This window comes from Rhinolophus ferrumequinum, chromosome 6 (genome assembly GCF_004115265.2).
Source record: "Rhinolophus ferrumequinum isolate MPI-CBG mRhiFer1 chromosome 6, mRhiFer1_v1.p, whole genome shotgun sequence".
NCBI lineage: Eukaryota > Metazoa > Chordata > Mammalia > Chiroptera > Rhinolophidae > Rhinolophus > Rhinolophus ferrumequinum.
The window spans coordinates 72,082,861-72,095,019 of record NC_046289.1 but is presented as its reverse complement, the minus strand read 5'-3'; the positions used below and the strand labels follow the sequence as shown (position 1 = coordinate 72,095,019).

Below are 12,159 nucleotides of genomic sequence, written 5' to 3'. Positions count from 1 at the left end.
ACAGCGGCCGCCAATCAGACCTCCCGGGTACCCGGATGTGAAGCTGTGCGCGATACAAAGGCGAGTTTCTACCCAGCGCTTCGTCAGGTACCGTGGCCAATAAGCATTTCTCAGGCGATAAATGACAGGAAAAGTAACCAATTACAAACTAGTTTCTTTCACGCATGCGGAAATTCTTTTGCTTAGTCTAACCCACTACTGATTGTTATTGGGCAAAATTGTGAAGAGCGGTAGAACTGTCTAATTAGAAGCTGAAGCGAGAAAAATCACAGCCAATAGGAAGATTCTCTGGAATGGGGCGGGGATAGGCCTTCGCCTCGGCGGCAGAGGAGACTCGGGGGCCATTTTGTGAAGAGACGAAGGTTGAGTGGTTGCGACCGCGTTGCCGACCTCGGGGAGCAGTCGGCTTCTTCACGTACAACCCGGGAGTAGGAGATTCAGAATCGAATCTCTTCTCCTTCCCCCTTCGGGTAAGTGGAGGAGGCGGAAGAAGGGGATGGCTGGGTTCCTCGAAGTTCGCGAGGGGGTGGGAGAGAAGTGGAGGGCTCTCTCCTCGGTAGAGTAACCAGGCCCCCATTTATTCTGTTTTGCATTGGGGGATTAGATCTTATGCAGGAGCGAGTTTTATAGGCCTCAGCCCTTCCGTAGATTTATCCTGGTGTGCTCTAGGCCACGATCGTCAGGGAAAATGGCTTTTCTTTTTCGTTCTCTTTCTATGCTAACGGCAGCTTTCCTTTCATTTTCTACGACCATGAGGACTCGAAGAGATAATGAAAGGGAAGATCGAGGTGCTCAGTATAGTTGAAGTTAATGTAGTGCTGATGCCTCCTATGAAATTTAAAAATTGGGCGGGGGATGGGGAACGGTTACCAAGTAGATGTAATAGTACCGCAAGCCTCTAAATTATGGAGCGTACCGCAGGGCATAAAAATAATAGATATTATTTCGTATTTTACTGATTACTTTTTATCTTCTCTCTGAGAAAATGATGGACCTGGAAGTAGTTCTTTTCAATTCTGTTTTTTAAAAGATTGTAATTTCATTTACATATTAACAGTAATTAAAGCTGGCTTACTTTTTATCTGCAGGTTACAAATCACTTGAAATATATAAGTTAGTGGAACTTTGCTTGAGGTAGGTATTACTATCTTTCTCAGACAGAAACTCAGGCATAAGAGTGTTGGTGGCAGGATCATACTAAATCAGTAGCGGAACTAGTAAGTCAAGTGGTTTTAGCTAGCTATTGGAATACTAGGCACTAAAAATACTATATTTCAATCTTTACGGGATCCTAATTACAGCAAGCACTAGCAGTAACTGGAAATTCCCAACTGCACTTGGGAAAAATATTTAATTAGGAGAAATGCATTTATTATAACGTCTTAAGATAAATTTCAGGATATTCTGACATTAATTTTCCAGACTATCTAAACTGGCAAAAATGTATACCTACATACTTCTTATTAAGCAAGTGTTACAGTGCCCACTATTTACTAGGTCTTGAAACTTGCTAAAAATTTTTGATAAGTTTATAAAAATCATACATAGGTTTCTAAGTAGAATTACATTCCCTTATCCAAAAAATTGCTTTTTTTTTAAATCCTCTTGTAAGGTTTAGTTGCTCTTAATTTTTACAATGTGTTAATTTCACAAAAACTTACTAAGCCCAATGTAAACCAATACTGCAGGGTAGAATCATCCTTTAGGAAACCTATCTAAAAGGAAGTGAAAGCACTCTTATTCTAGATAGCTAGACATCTGTTGATTCCTCACCATGTAGATAATTGAAAATGTATGTAATTGGGATCAAAAGAATTGATTTTTTTTTTTAAAGTCTAAACACGTATTAATATACATGGGCTTAAAAGTAAAGTTTGTCACTGCAGAATTGTTAGAAATGAAATAAGGGCAGTGATTGATTAATTTAGGAAATCACCTACCTAATGAAAATATTGTTGGCAAATAAAGATAAATGTCAGGAATTAATATTTAAGAACAATTATTGAGGTGAGATTAATTGAAGGGCACTTTCTTGCCTTGAGGTGTTAGAAATATGGGTTGCTTGGGATCAGCATGTACCAAGGTAACAGTTTCTTTGAGTTAATCCATCAGGAATAATTTGGCCACAGAATTAATACCTGAAACAATTCCAGGTGTATGTTTTTTACTTTTCTTTTTTTTTAAATTAAAGTTTATTGGGGTGAAATGATGTGTTTTCATGTAAGTAGGCATTAGCAACATGTTGGCTAGAGAGGAAAGGTTTAAGCAAGATGACTAAGTTGCAGGTCTTCTGACCTTACTGTTTCCCATGCTCATGCATTGTCGAATGTTTGCTATTCCTTCTGTAGAGAATTGAAACATAGCTTATATTTGTAATTAGGTCTCTAGAGGGTTTCACATAGCATGTTGACCTTGTTTTAGATGGAATTGCTGTTAGAAACAAGCAAAGAATAAACTCAAAATAGCTAGTTATTCTAATCTTAAAGATTATTTTAAGTGGTGAATGTGAGATGTTGAGAGTAACAGTTGCAAGAGTAACAGTTGAAGGAATCTTGACTTAGCAGTTAAGAGAACTGGATTTTATTCTCCCCATTATTATTGGCTATGTCAGGCAAATCAGTTAAACTTCCTGGATTTCAGTTTTATACTTATAAAGGGGCTTAGATTTTTGTTTTAATTTGATTTCTATAACTCATTTGTTGTCAGAAGGCTGGAAAGTGTACAGGAAGTTTTACTATTAAAAGCCATTTTTGTATATTATTAATGTTAACTGCCTTTAATCAGTGTTTCAGTCAAATAATTTTATTAGTAGTTGTCTTTGGGGAACTTTATTTGCTCGTATTCATTCTCATTGGGATTAGGGAAAATAATGGTTTTGTACATGGTTAGATTTACTAGAGAATTATTGACTGTTGATATCCAGAACTATTAGATGTAGCATAACTGCACGTGGTCTCTTAGATGCAGGAAATTTGGGGTTTATAAAGGAAAAGGATTACTATAGGGTTTTAAAAATTATCTTGGTGTGCTTACTATTATAGGTTATAATTTTCTTGGAATAATTTTATATAGTGTAAGGAACACATAATGAAGCCTTGGTGCTCACACCTGCTGTCAGTACACTGGAAGGATGAGGCACTTTGTTTATAAAGACTTGATCTTAACTAGGGGATAGAGGTTCCTCATTAAACTTTTCACAGTTCTTAAACATGAGCTGACATCAGAATCAGCAAGAGGGCTGGTTAAAACATGGTTGGGGTCTCCACCAGAGTTTCTCATGAAGTCAGTCTGGGGTGGGCCCCGAGAGTTTGTATTTCCAGTAAGTGCCAGTGATGCTTGTTGGCAGACCTCCCTTTGAGAATACCCTTTTAGAAGAAGGGATTCAAACCTCCCAGAGGATTGACAGTATAATGTAGGTATACTCTTAATTACAGAGGATTAGAATTATGTGCTAAAGTAGTTTGGTCTTTTTTATGAGTGATAGTGCATCAATTTATATAACATCTTGGGAGATACCTTCTTGACTTTGAAAGATGTAAATGCTTTTGATGTTAACCACTTCTCTTTAGGCTTATGTCTTGTGATACATGTGCAAAGGATTTGTTTGTATATGAGTCACAAAGTTACTTAACATATCCTGAAAATTTTAAGTACCAGGTTCAGGCTGTGACTGCAAGAAAGAAAATTGAATGTTTCACCATTACTGTACATCCCAAACACTGACTCAAAGGAGATAACATTCAGGAGAATTTATATTTTCTACAACTTTTTCTATTGGCTGTACATTTTGTACAATGTAACATATGAATCCAAGTGTAAGAGTAACATGTCATTTCTAAACCGGTCTACTTTTTAAAAATTTACAGTTAAAGTTTAAGTTATAGTACCTGTTCTGTTGCTGTAGTGTTCATACATAATTGATTCATGGAACACTCTTAAAAACAACTCAGCTTAAAATGTTTTCGTTTACAGACATTTGGAGATGAGAATCAAACCTCATGGCTAAATATTGAAATGTGAATGCAACCAGTTCATTCTTATTTGCTCAAACACCTAGGTACAGTCCAATTGCAAATGTTTTCACTGATGAGGCAGTCAGTCTGTTGTATGTTTTTGATATTATGTATCCGATCCTTAGAATTCATATCTTGGAATTAGCTACATATACTAGTTTATAAATAGTGGGACCACAAATTTCTTAAGGACTATAATTTTTTACCTGTTTTATGACATTGAATAGTCAGTAGCCATATCTTTTTTCCTTCATCTGTGGTTTTTCATTTTGTCAACGAGTGGAATAATGTGCTCCTTATTTAAAGCATCTTTCCCAGTTACTGTAGAATCTGTTAGGTCCTATACTTTTATCAGTCTTTGGCTTTGAGAACAGATATCATTTCTATTTTGTACCTTCATGGTAGACCATTCTTCAGTCTGTATTACAGGAAAAACTACATGGACTTAAAAATTTAAAAACCCATGAATTCATTTACCTTCATAATCTTGATATTTCACATTTGCTCACTTCTTTATCTCTGTTGGCCTGGTTTTTCTATATTTTCCTTGCCCAGACTGCTGGTTATCAAGATGAATGTTTGAACTTAGATATTTTTTGAGACCCTTAAGGGAATACATGCGTGTATTTTAATTTTAGTTATCTACTGATGTTGAAGAATTGTGAAGAAAGTCACTGGTAGAAATGATTCTGTAGAGGCTCTCCCCATCCCAGTGGAATGTTATGCTTTACCAAAATGTGTTAGATGCAATGGACAGATGTGTCTGTCTTGGGGGTTTATGGCACAACATTTCTGAGGAACTCTGACTCAATCTGTCCCTTCTCCTTTCACAGGGCAGCAAGGCGAACCCCATCCCTACTCACTGGAGCTCAGCTTTGATTTTTAACCTCCCTTCCCCACCCTTCCAGAACACACACATTCCCATTCCAAAACTGATTTTATAAAGACATTTTAAACATAATGCAACTTGGTGTGCACTACAGCAAATTTACAGGTGTTTTTTTTTTTGTTTTCAAAAACGGGACTTGGATTTAAGTTGTAATTTTTAAAATTTCTATTTCTATTTTTTTCTGCAGCAGTTGGGTTGAGGAGGAGGAGCCTTTTAGCCTCTCATAAACTGACCTCTCTACTTCCTCGTGTATTTTTAAGATTGATTGATGATGTGGAAAGGGCTTTGCTTGTCTGCTACTGAGAACTTTACCCTTGCGGTTTTTGAGGAAACTGCTTTTGGAAAGAGAAAAGAAATGAACTTTACTGACTTGACATTTTTGCACCTCCCGTTTTTCTAATCTGGGCTATTTTTATTTTTGTTTTTTTACAGTGAGATTTTTTTGATCTTCAGCTACAGTAAGTTATTCCAATTTTTTTTTTACATTTTTCCTGACTTTCCGCTGATTTCCTTTTTATTGTTGTTACTAGTTACTATTATTTATTATTATACTTATGATGGTGATGATGATGATAATAATGACACTGATGATTTTTAACCGGATTAAAATGGAGTTTTTCTGAATGTTCATAAGAATTTCTCCGGCCTCCTAATTGACTTTGAAGTTTTGCATCTTGGGAGAGAAAGTGAAGGCATTAGCATTTTTAAGTGGATTGATCACATAAACCTTTTCTCTCCCAACCCCACCCTTGCCCTCATCCCCTTCCCCACGCTCGAAAGAATTTTACTGGCTGTTAAGTCTGTGACCTTATTTTTCCTGATCTTTAACTTAACTGTTTTAGAGCATCTCTGGACGTCTGTATTTTTAATTTTTTTATTTTTGTTTTTTTTTTATTTTTAATCTTTCATTTGTTAAATTTTTAAACTGTGCTGCAATAAAATGTGTGTGGTACTACTTAACACCTATGATGGTGGTGGCATTTTCCCAGAAAGCCATCTTTCTCCTGTTTCCCTTGAAATCCCATCCTGCTTTTCCTGTACACTACCCCTCACAAACCACAAGCTGCAGCAACATGGATGCCCAGCCTGGAGCAGCGGCAGCCAGGATGACCTGGAGCCAGGGGGGCCTTCGGAACAGATGCACACCCTTCCTGGGTGATGGTAAGAGGTGTGAGGTCCACTAGTTTCATTGCAAAGACTAGGAAATACACCAGTTAAAGTTTAGTTGATGAGGTATAGGTGATAGCTTCTGGAAATGTTAGGGTTAATCCTTTGTGTGTATCTCAAGAGATATTTCCCAAGGGAGACCACTTCATATATATTTTATTTTTTTATTTATTTTTTTTTTTGGTAAACTAATGGAATTATGCCTAATTAACTTGTGCTGCCTGGGAATTTTTGATAATTGAAAATAGCTGAAGTTTACATATACAGTACTTTGAAAATGGTTTGTTTTAATGACTAGCAAGCAACAAGGTGGTCCTTTTTCTTAGTAATTCTATTGCAAATTAGTAAAAAAATGTCATTTGGAGTAGTCTTCCTTGGGTTAGTGACAACAATTTTGGGTTGTATTTTATTTAGACTATTTTTATCATTGATATTTAACATGAATCAAACCACAAGAAGCTTGTTGTAATATTAAAATACTATTTCTCTGGAAGGTTTTTAAAAAGAAAAGGATAGGTAGCCTTTTTAACCTCAAAGCAGGGAAATCCTCTTAATCTTTGTATGCACATCAGGGAAGATCTAGGGTGGACCGCTTTTTCAATGACTTGTGGCCCAGCTATATGTTGGAGAATCCAGTCATTTTCCAAAGGTGGTAAATGAAAGAGTGAATCTGCTCTAATCACAAGATTAATGCAGAGATAAGGATGTGGATAGTCAGAGTTAAGAATTTTGCAACTTGTATTTTGCTGAAAATTTTGACAAATTGATTTAGAATTGCTTTAATAGATTTTGAGCTGGGGCAAAAAGTAGAATGATTTTTAAAGGCATATTCAGTGCTGTGGTGCTAGGGTAAATTACTTACTTGATCCCTTCCTTTACTCCTACTGAAATGGTAAAATCTAGTTCAAGTGAAACTGCAGGCAGCCTCGGAGGAAAACACAATGGGAAAAAGTTAAGTAAAATGTCCTTAGGTTATCTGGAAGAGGAATGGAAATTTTTCTTTTATTGGACCAAGTTTTACTGATGTGCTCTATTCTGTGACAGCTATTTCTACTTGGTTGCTGTCATTGTGTGGCTGCTGTTCACTAGAGGTTGAGTTTAATTTATTTCTTACTTGCTAATTCTACAAATTCATTGTATGGGTCATGTTCTGGTTTGGGGGAAACAAAAGTATAGTTCTTCAGCCTCATGCGGGGAGACGGATGAGCTTATGTGATGCGATTAGAGGTAAGCATGGAACCTGCAAGAATGGGTACCTAATTGACTCTTCAGAGGTCAGGAAATGCTTCTAAGAGAAAGGAAGCTGAACTGGACCTTAGAGAGGTAAGGCCAGATGTAAAAAATTTTAATGCCATGCCAAGGAGTTTGTATGTTATCCAGAAACCAGTGGTGAGCTGTTGAAAGATTATAAACTGGAGTGACATCAAATTTTCCTTCTTAGAAATGTCATTCTGATGGTGTGGAATACTAGGGTTAGAGGAGAATGAGATTGGAAGTAGGTGATAAATAACGAAGATATTAAAATACAAGGAAAAATACGACCTGAACTGGTCAAAAGCAGTGGTATTGGGATTAGAGAGGAGGGGATAAATTTAGGAGGACTTAAATTTGTGATGTGATGAAGAGTGAGGGATTTGGCATGACCCCTGGGTTTCTAGCTTCTGGGATGGGGATAGATGATGGGTAAACAAAGGGTTAGGGTTGAGAGTAGGAAAAAAAATTTAAGTATTAATTTTTGAGGTGCTCGTGGAACATTCAAATAGAGATGTTTGTTAAACATTTGAGTGCTTATTCGGAAAATCACCATTAGACTTGGGCATATAGGGATAAACAAAACATACTGTCCCCTGCCCTCTTGGATATTATAGACCATTGAGGGGATAAAGAACAATTAGCACTGTAGTAATCTATATTCCTGAAGGAAAAGAACAGGCAGGATGAGATGGTAATGAGGGAACCAAATTAGAATATGAAAGTGCAGGTTCTGCTAGTGAAGAGACCTTAATGAAACTGATGTTGAAATTGAGATCTGTAAATGGATTGCCACATCTGAAAGCAGATAGTAAGGGGAAAAATTAGGCCTCTGAGCAAGAAATACTACCTACTGCAGAAGAGTCATTAAGAATACATAGGATAAGAAACAAAATTTGAAAGGTAGGCAAGTACCAAACATAATAATGGGTCCTTGTAGGGCTATGTTTAAGATCTAGATTATCTGTTGAAGGATTTTGGAGAATGAGATCTCATTGCTTTCTGTGGAATTTCCTTCTGGCTGTTTTGTGGGGAATGTTAGTAATGAGGACTAAGTTCAAGTAGGACAATAAATTAGAAGACCTATTAGAGTAGGCCATTATCTGTTAATCTCTGGGAAAAAAGTAGTAATCCTAGTCTTGAGGGTACTTGCCCTGTTTTTTTATTATTTTTTTTATTTTAAGTGTGTTTTTCCAGGACCCATCAGCTCCAAGTCAAGTACTAGTTTCAATGTAGTTGTGAAGGGTGCAGCACACAGTGGCCCATGTGGGGATCGAACTAGCAACCTTGTTAAGAGCACTACGCTGTAACCAACTGAGCTAACCGACTGCCCTCAAATGAGTTTCTCATGTGTATTAGTGAGCAACGGTAATTAGTTTGAAGAGGATAGGTTTGTCAGGCTTTAGGAAATTACTGGTTATTTCTCTAATACCCCTGTTGGGTCTGGTATAGAATAATCACTTTCCTATTTGATAGGAAAAATGAAGAACCTGAAATTCCATTTGGATGTAATAATCTGGACACTTTACCATGTGTTCATTGTTAAAGTTCTTCTGTTAACTTGTTTAATCATCATACATAACCTTGTAAATAATATTCACACTTTGGAGATATGAATATTTAAGCACAGAATTTAAATAATTTGCCTAAAGTTAGACATACCTAATAAATGGTGGACTATGGATTCCAATCCAGGCTGTTAAGCATGCATGCAGATTTCAGCTCTTAATTATACTAGACTGACTACTTGACGTGTAGTATTCAGAAAAACAACTTTAATTATTTGGTTAAAGTACCAAGAAGAAACTGCTTTGGACTTTGGGTTTTTAAAAATGTATTTTAAAGTGTTTTATACTAAATATTGTTATATATTTGTTTAATTCACAACACCTTAAATGACATGAAGTGTCCAAGGTAATAAATTAGGTAGTTGTATGTAGCTTTGTGGTATAATTTTATAGAATCTTTGGATGTGACAGCATTCTTTTAGGGAAGTAAACACATTAAAGTCCAAAACTGGGATTCCTGCTATTCTTCCCTCACACCAAGTTCTTCTGCAATGTTGCCCATTTCAGTTCATGAAACTCCAGTTTTCCTGTCATTTAGGTCAGACGTTGGTTAGCCAAGACTTTTTTTCTCTCATACCTCACCTTTGGCCTTGTAGAAAATCTTGTCAGTTTTTCCTTTAAAATAAAACAAGAATGTACCACTCAAACTGCCAACACTTGTTCCAGTTTCAAGCCACCATCGTCTCATGCATTATTACAATAGATTTGTTTCTTTTGCCCCTCCCCATCAGTGTGTGGTAGCTCCTATTAAAAAAGAATGCTTGGGCCGCCCGATGGCTCAGGCAGTTGGAGCTCCATGCTCCTAACTCCGAAGGCTGCTGCTTCGATTCCCACATGGGCCAGTGGGCTCTCAACCACAAGGTTGCCGGTTTGACTCCTCGAGTCCCACAAGGGATGGTGGGCAGCGCCCCCTGCAGCTAAGATTGAACATGGCACCTTGAGCTGAGCTGCCGCTGAGCTCCCAGATGGCTCAGTTGGTTGGAGCGCGGGGCTCTCAACCACAAGTTTGCCAGTTCGACTCCCACAAGGGATGGTGGGCTGTGCCCCCTGCAACTAGCAACGGCAACTGGACCTGGAGGTGAGCTGCGCCCTCCACAACTAAGATTGAAAGAACAACAACTTGACTTGGAAAAAGCCCTGGAAATACAGTTCCCCAGTAAGGTCCTGTTCCCCTTTCCTAATAAAAAAAAAATGTAATGCTTGAAAATTGTATTGCCTGAGTTTCTGCTTGAAGCTCACCTAAAACTGCCTATTTCAGCATTAAAGCCAAAATTTTCACTGTTACTTACAAGACACCCTTTGTGATCTGTTGTGCCCCTCTCCCTTACTAATACACGATGTGATAAAATTATTACAGTAAAAGACACATTGCCATTAAGACCCCTCAAAATACTCCCTCTCGCTTCGAACACACCCCATCGTTCTTGCCATTTTCTGAAGCAGTTCTGGAAGTCCTCTTTTGTGAGTGTCTTTAGTTGCGCTGTTGCGCCTGCTTGGATACCTGAATCATTCTGACTTTGGGAAAGAGCCAGAAGTCGCACAGTACCAGATCCGGTGAATAAGGTGGATGAGGACACACCATAATGTTTTTATTTGACAGAAATCGCTGTACCAGAAGTGGTGTGACACGGAGCCTTTCCATTGTGATTGCTATGGTGAATGCTGCTGCCGAGTGCCATCCAATGGAAAAGCAGAAATCTTGAATACAAGAGTTGGAACACATGTCAAACTTTAGTAACTGACAAATTTCAGCTTGTTCGGTGCAGTCAGTCCGGGTATGAGCTACGGTTGAGATGTTTTAAAGTGTGCTGTATATCATCTTCCACTGTGTCAGACTTCGCTTCTGGTATGCGGTAATTTCTGTCAAAAAAAATTACAGTGTGTCCTTATTCACCAGATCTGACTCCGTGCTATTTCTGACTCTTCCCAAAGTCAGAATGATTCAGGACATCAAGGCAGCCACAGCAGTGCAACTGAAGACACGAAAGAGGACTTCCAGAACTGCTTCAGAAAGTGGCAAGAACGATGGGATAAATGTTAGAAGCGAGAGTGCTTAATGGCAATGTGTCTTACTGTAATAAATTATTTTTTATTTAAACATTGTTGGAGCACACCTCGTTCTACTCCAGCCACACTGGACTTATTAGTTTGTCTTCAATATCCTAGATGTTTCTACCTCAAAGCCTTTCCTTGTATTTTTCTCCCCCCAGGCATTCATAAGGTTAGGTTCTACAGTTCATTTAGGTGTTTACTCAAAAGCCACTACCTCAGTAATATTTTCCCTCATAGGCCTTCAAGCACTTCCCCGCCTTAGTACTCTAGCTCTTTCACTAGCTCATCTGTTATAGAACTTTATTTTCTACTATGTAAAGGCATAGAGAAATCTGGAAAGATACATACGAAACAAAATTGATCACCTCTGGGCAAGGGAGAGGGATTTAGGAAGGTGGAAGGAAACTTGTTCTATGTGCTTAAAGACAGTATTATAAAGAGCAACACAGTATTATTTGGTCTCTAATTTAATAAAACTTATTGTAGATATATTTCAATTCTTCTAATACTGTCTGGGTATGGTATGACTACAGCCTGTGGAGTAGTTTAATAAGTTTTGATAAGTTGAAAAATCAGCCTTAAAATGGGTTTGGCTGTGATGAAATGCATCGAGTTAGCATTTGAGGGCGTAGGCGTCCATGTTGCCTGTGATAGAGCTGTAATCAAAATTTGGAAAAACTATCATTTCTAAACATTATTATTCTCCAGTGAGAATATGAAGCTATTTTTAAGAGGTAGCCATTAACAGATTAGAGGACATCTGACTTTTCTTCCTACCTAATCTGATTCCAATTTTACCAGTCTGAAATATTCCTGTTTCCCATTTAGATTAACCTATGGCTTTTGAGTTGATTTTAGAATTAATATAACTCTGGAAGTTAATCAAACTGGTCTTAGGTTTTTCTGGCTAGGGCAGAATAACATTTAGGAATAATTTAGTGGAATACATGTTAAAGAATTTTCCCCTAGTCCTTTTAACTAAAATTCTGTATTCTGAAAACAACATTTATTGCACACCGTCATTCCTTATATTAATCCTTTAAATGTGATTTTGGTGTTAACTTAAAAAACTTTATGGCTAAAATTGATACAGGAAAGTGTGCTTCCCAAAGAAATGTTTTCCCTTGTCTTTGAAAATTTGTTGGCTTCTTAAGTTGGAATTACGCATTTGTTTGTGCTGTTTAAGATGTAGCTTTATTGAAATTAAAAAGGTAGACAA

The 12,159-nt window shown here is 37.4% G+C and overlaps 1 protein-coding gene across 10 annotated transcripts in view; it reads left to right on the top strand.

Annotated features, from left to right (window-relative positions):
* The first annotated feature begins 318 nt into the window (after window positions 1–318).
* The window catches only part of HNRNPC (heterogeneous nuclear ribonucleoprotein C), a 50,989-nt gene continuing 39,148 nt past the window's right edge, over window positions 319–12,159 (top strand). For 3 of the 10 annotated variants that reach the window (XM_033107965.1, XM_033107964.1, XM_033107955.1), the window contains exons 1-3: window positions 320–470; window positions 1,089–1,134; window positions 5,335–5,360. The gene's annotated coding sequence lies outside the window, so the exon portion shown is untranslated. Of the gene's footprint in view, window positions 471–1,088; window positions 1,135–4,846; window positions 5,008–5,334; window positions 5,361–5,949; window positions 6,071–12,159 lie in introns of those variants that run through there. The other 7 variants (XM_033107957.1, XM_033107959.1, XM_033107963.1 and 4 more) reach the window with 7 other exon arrangements.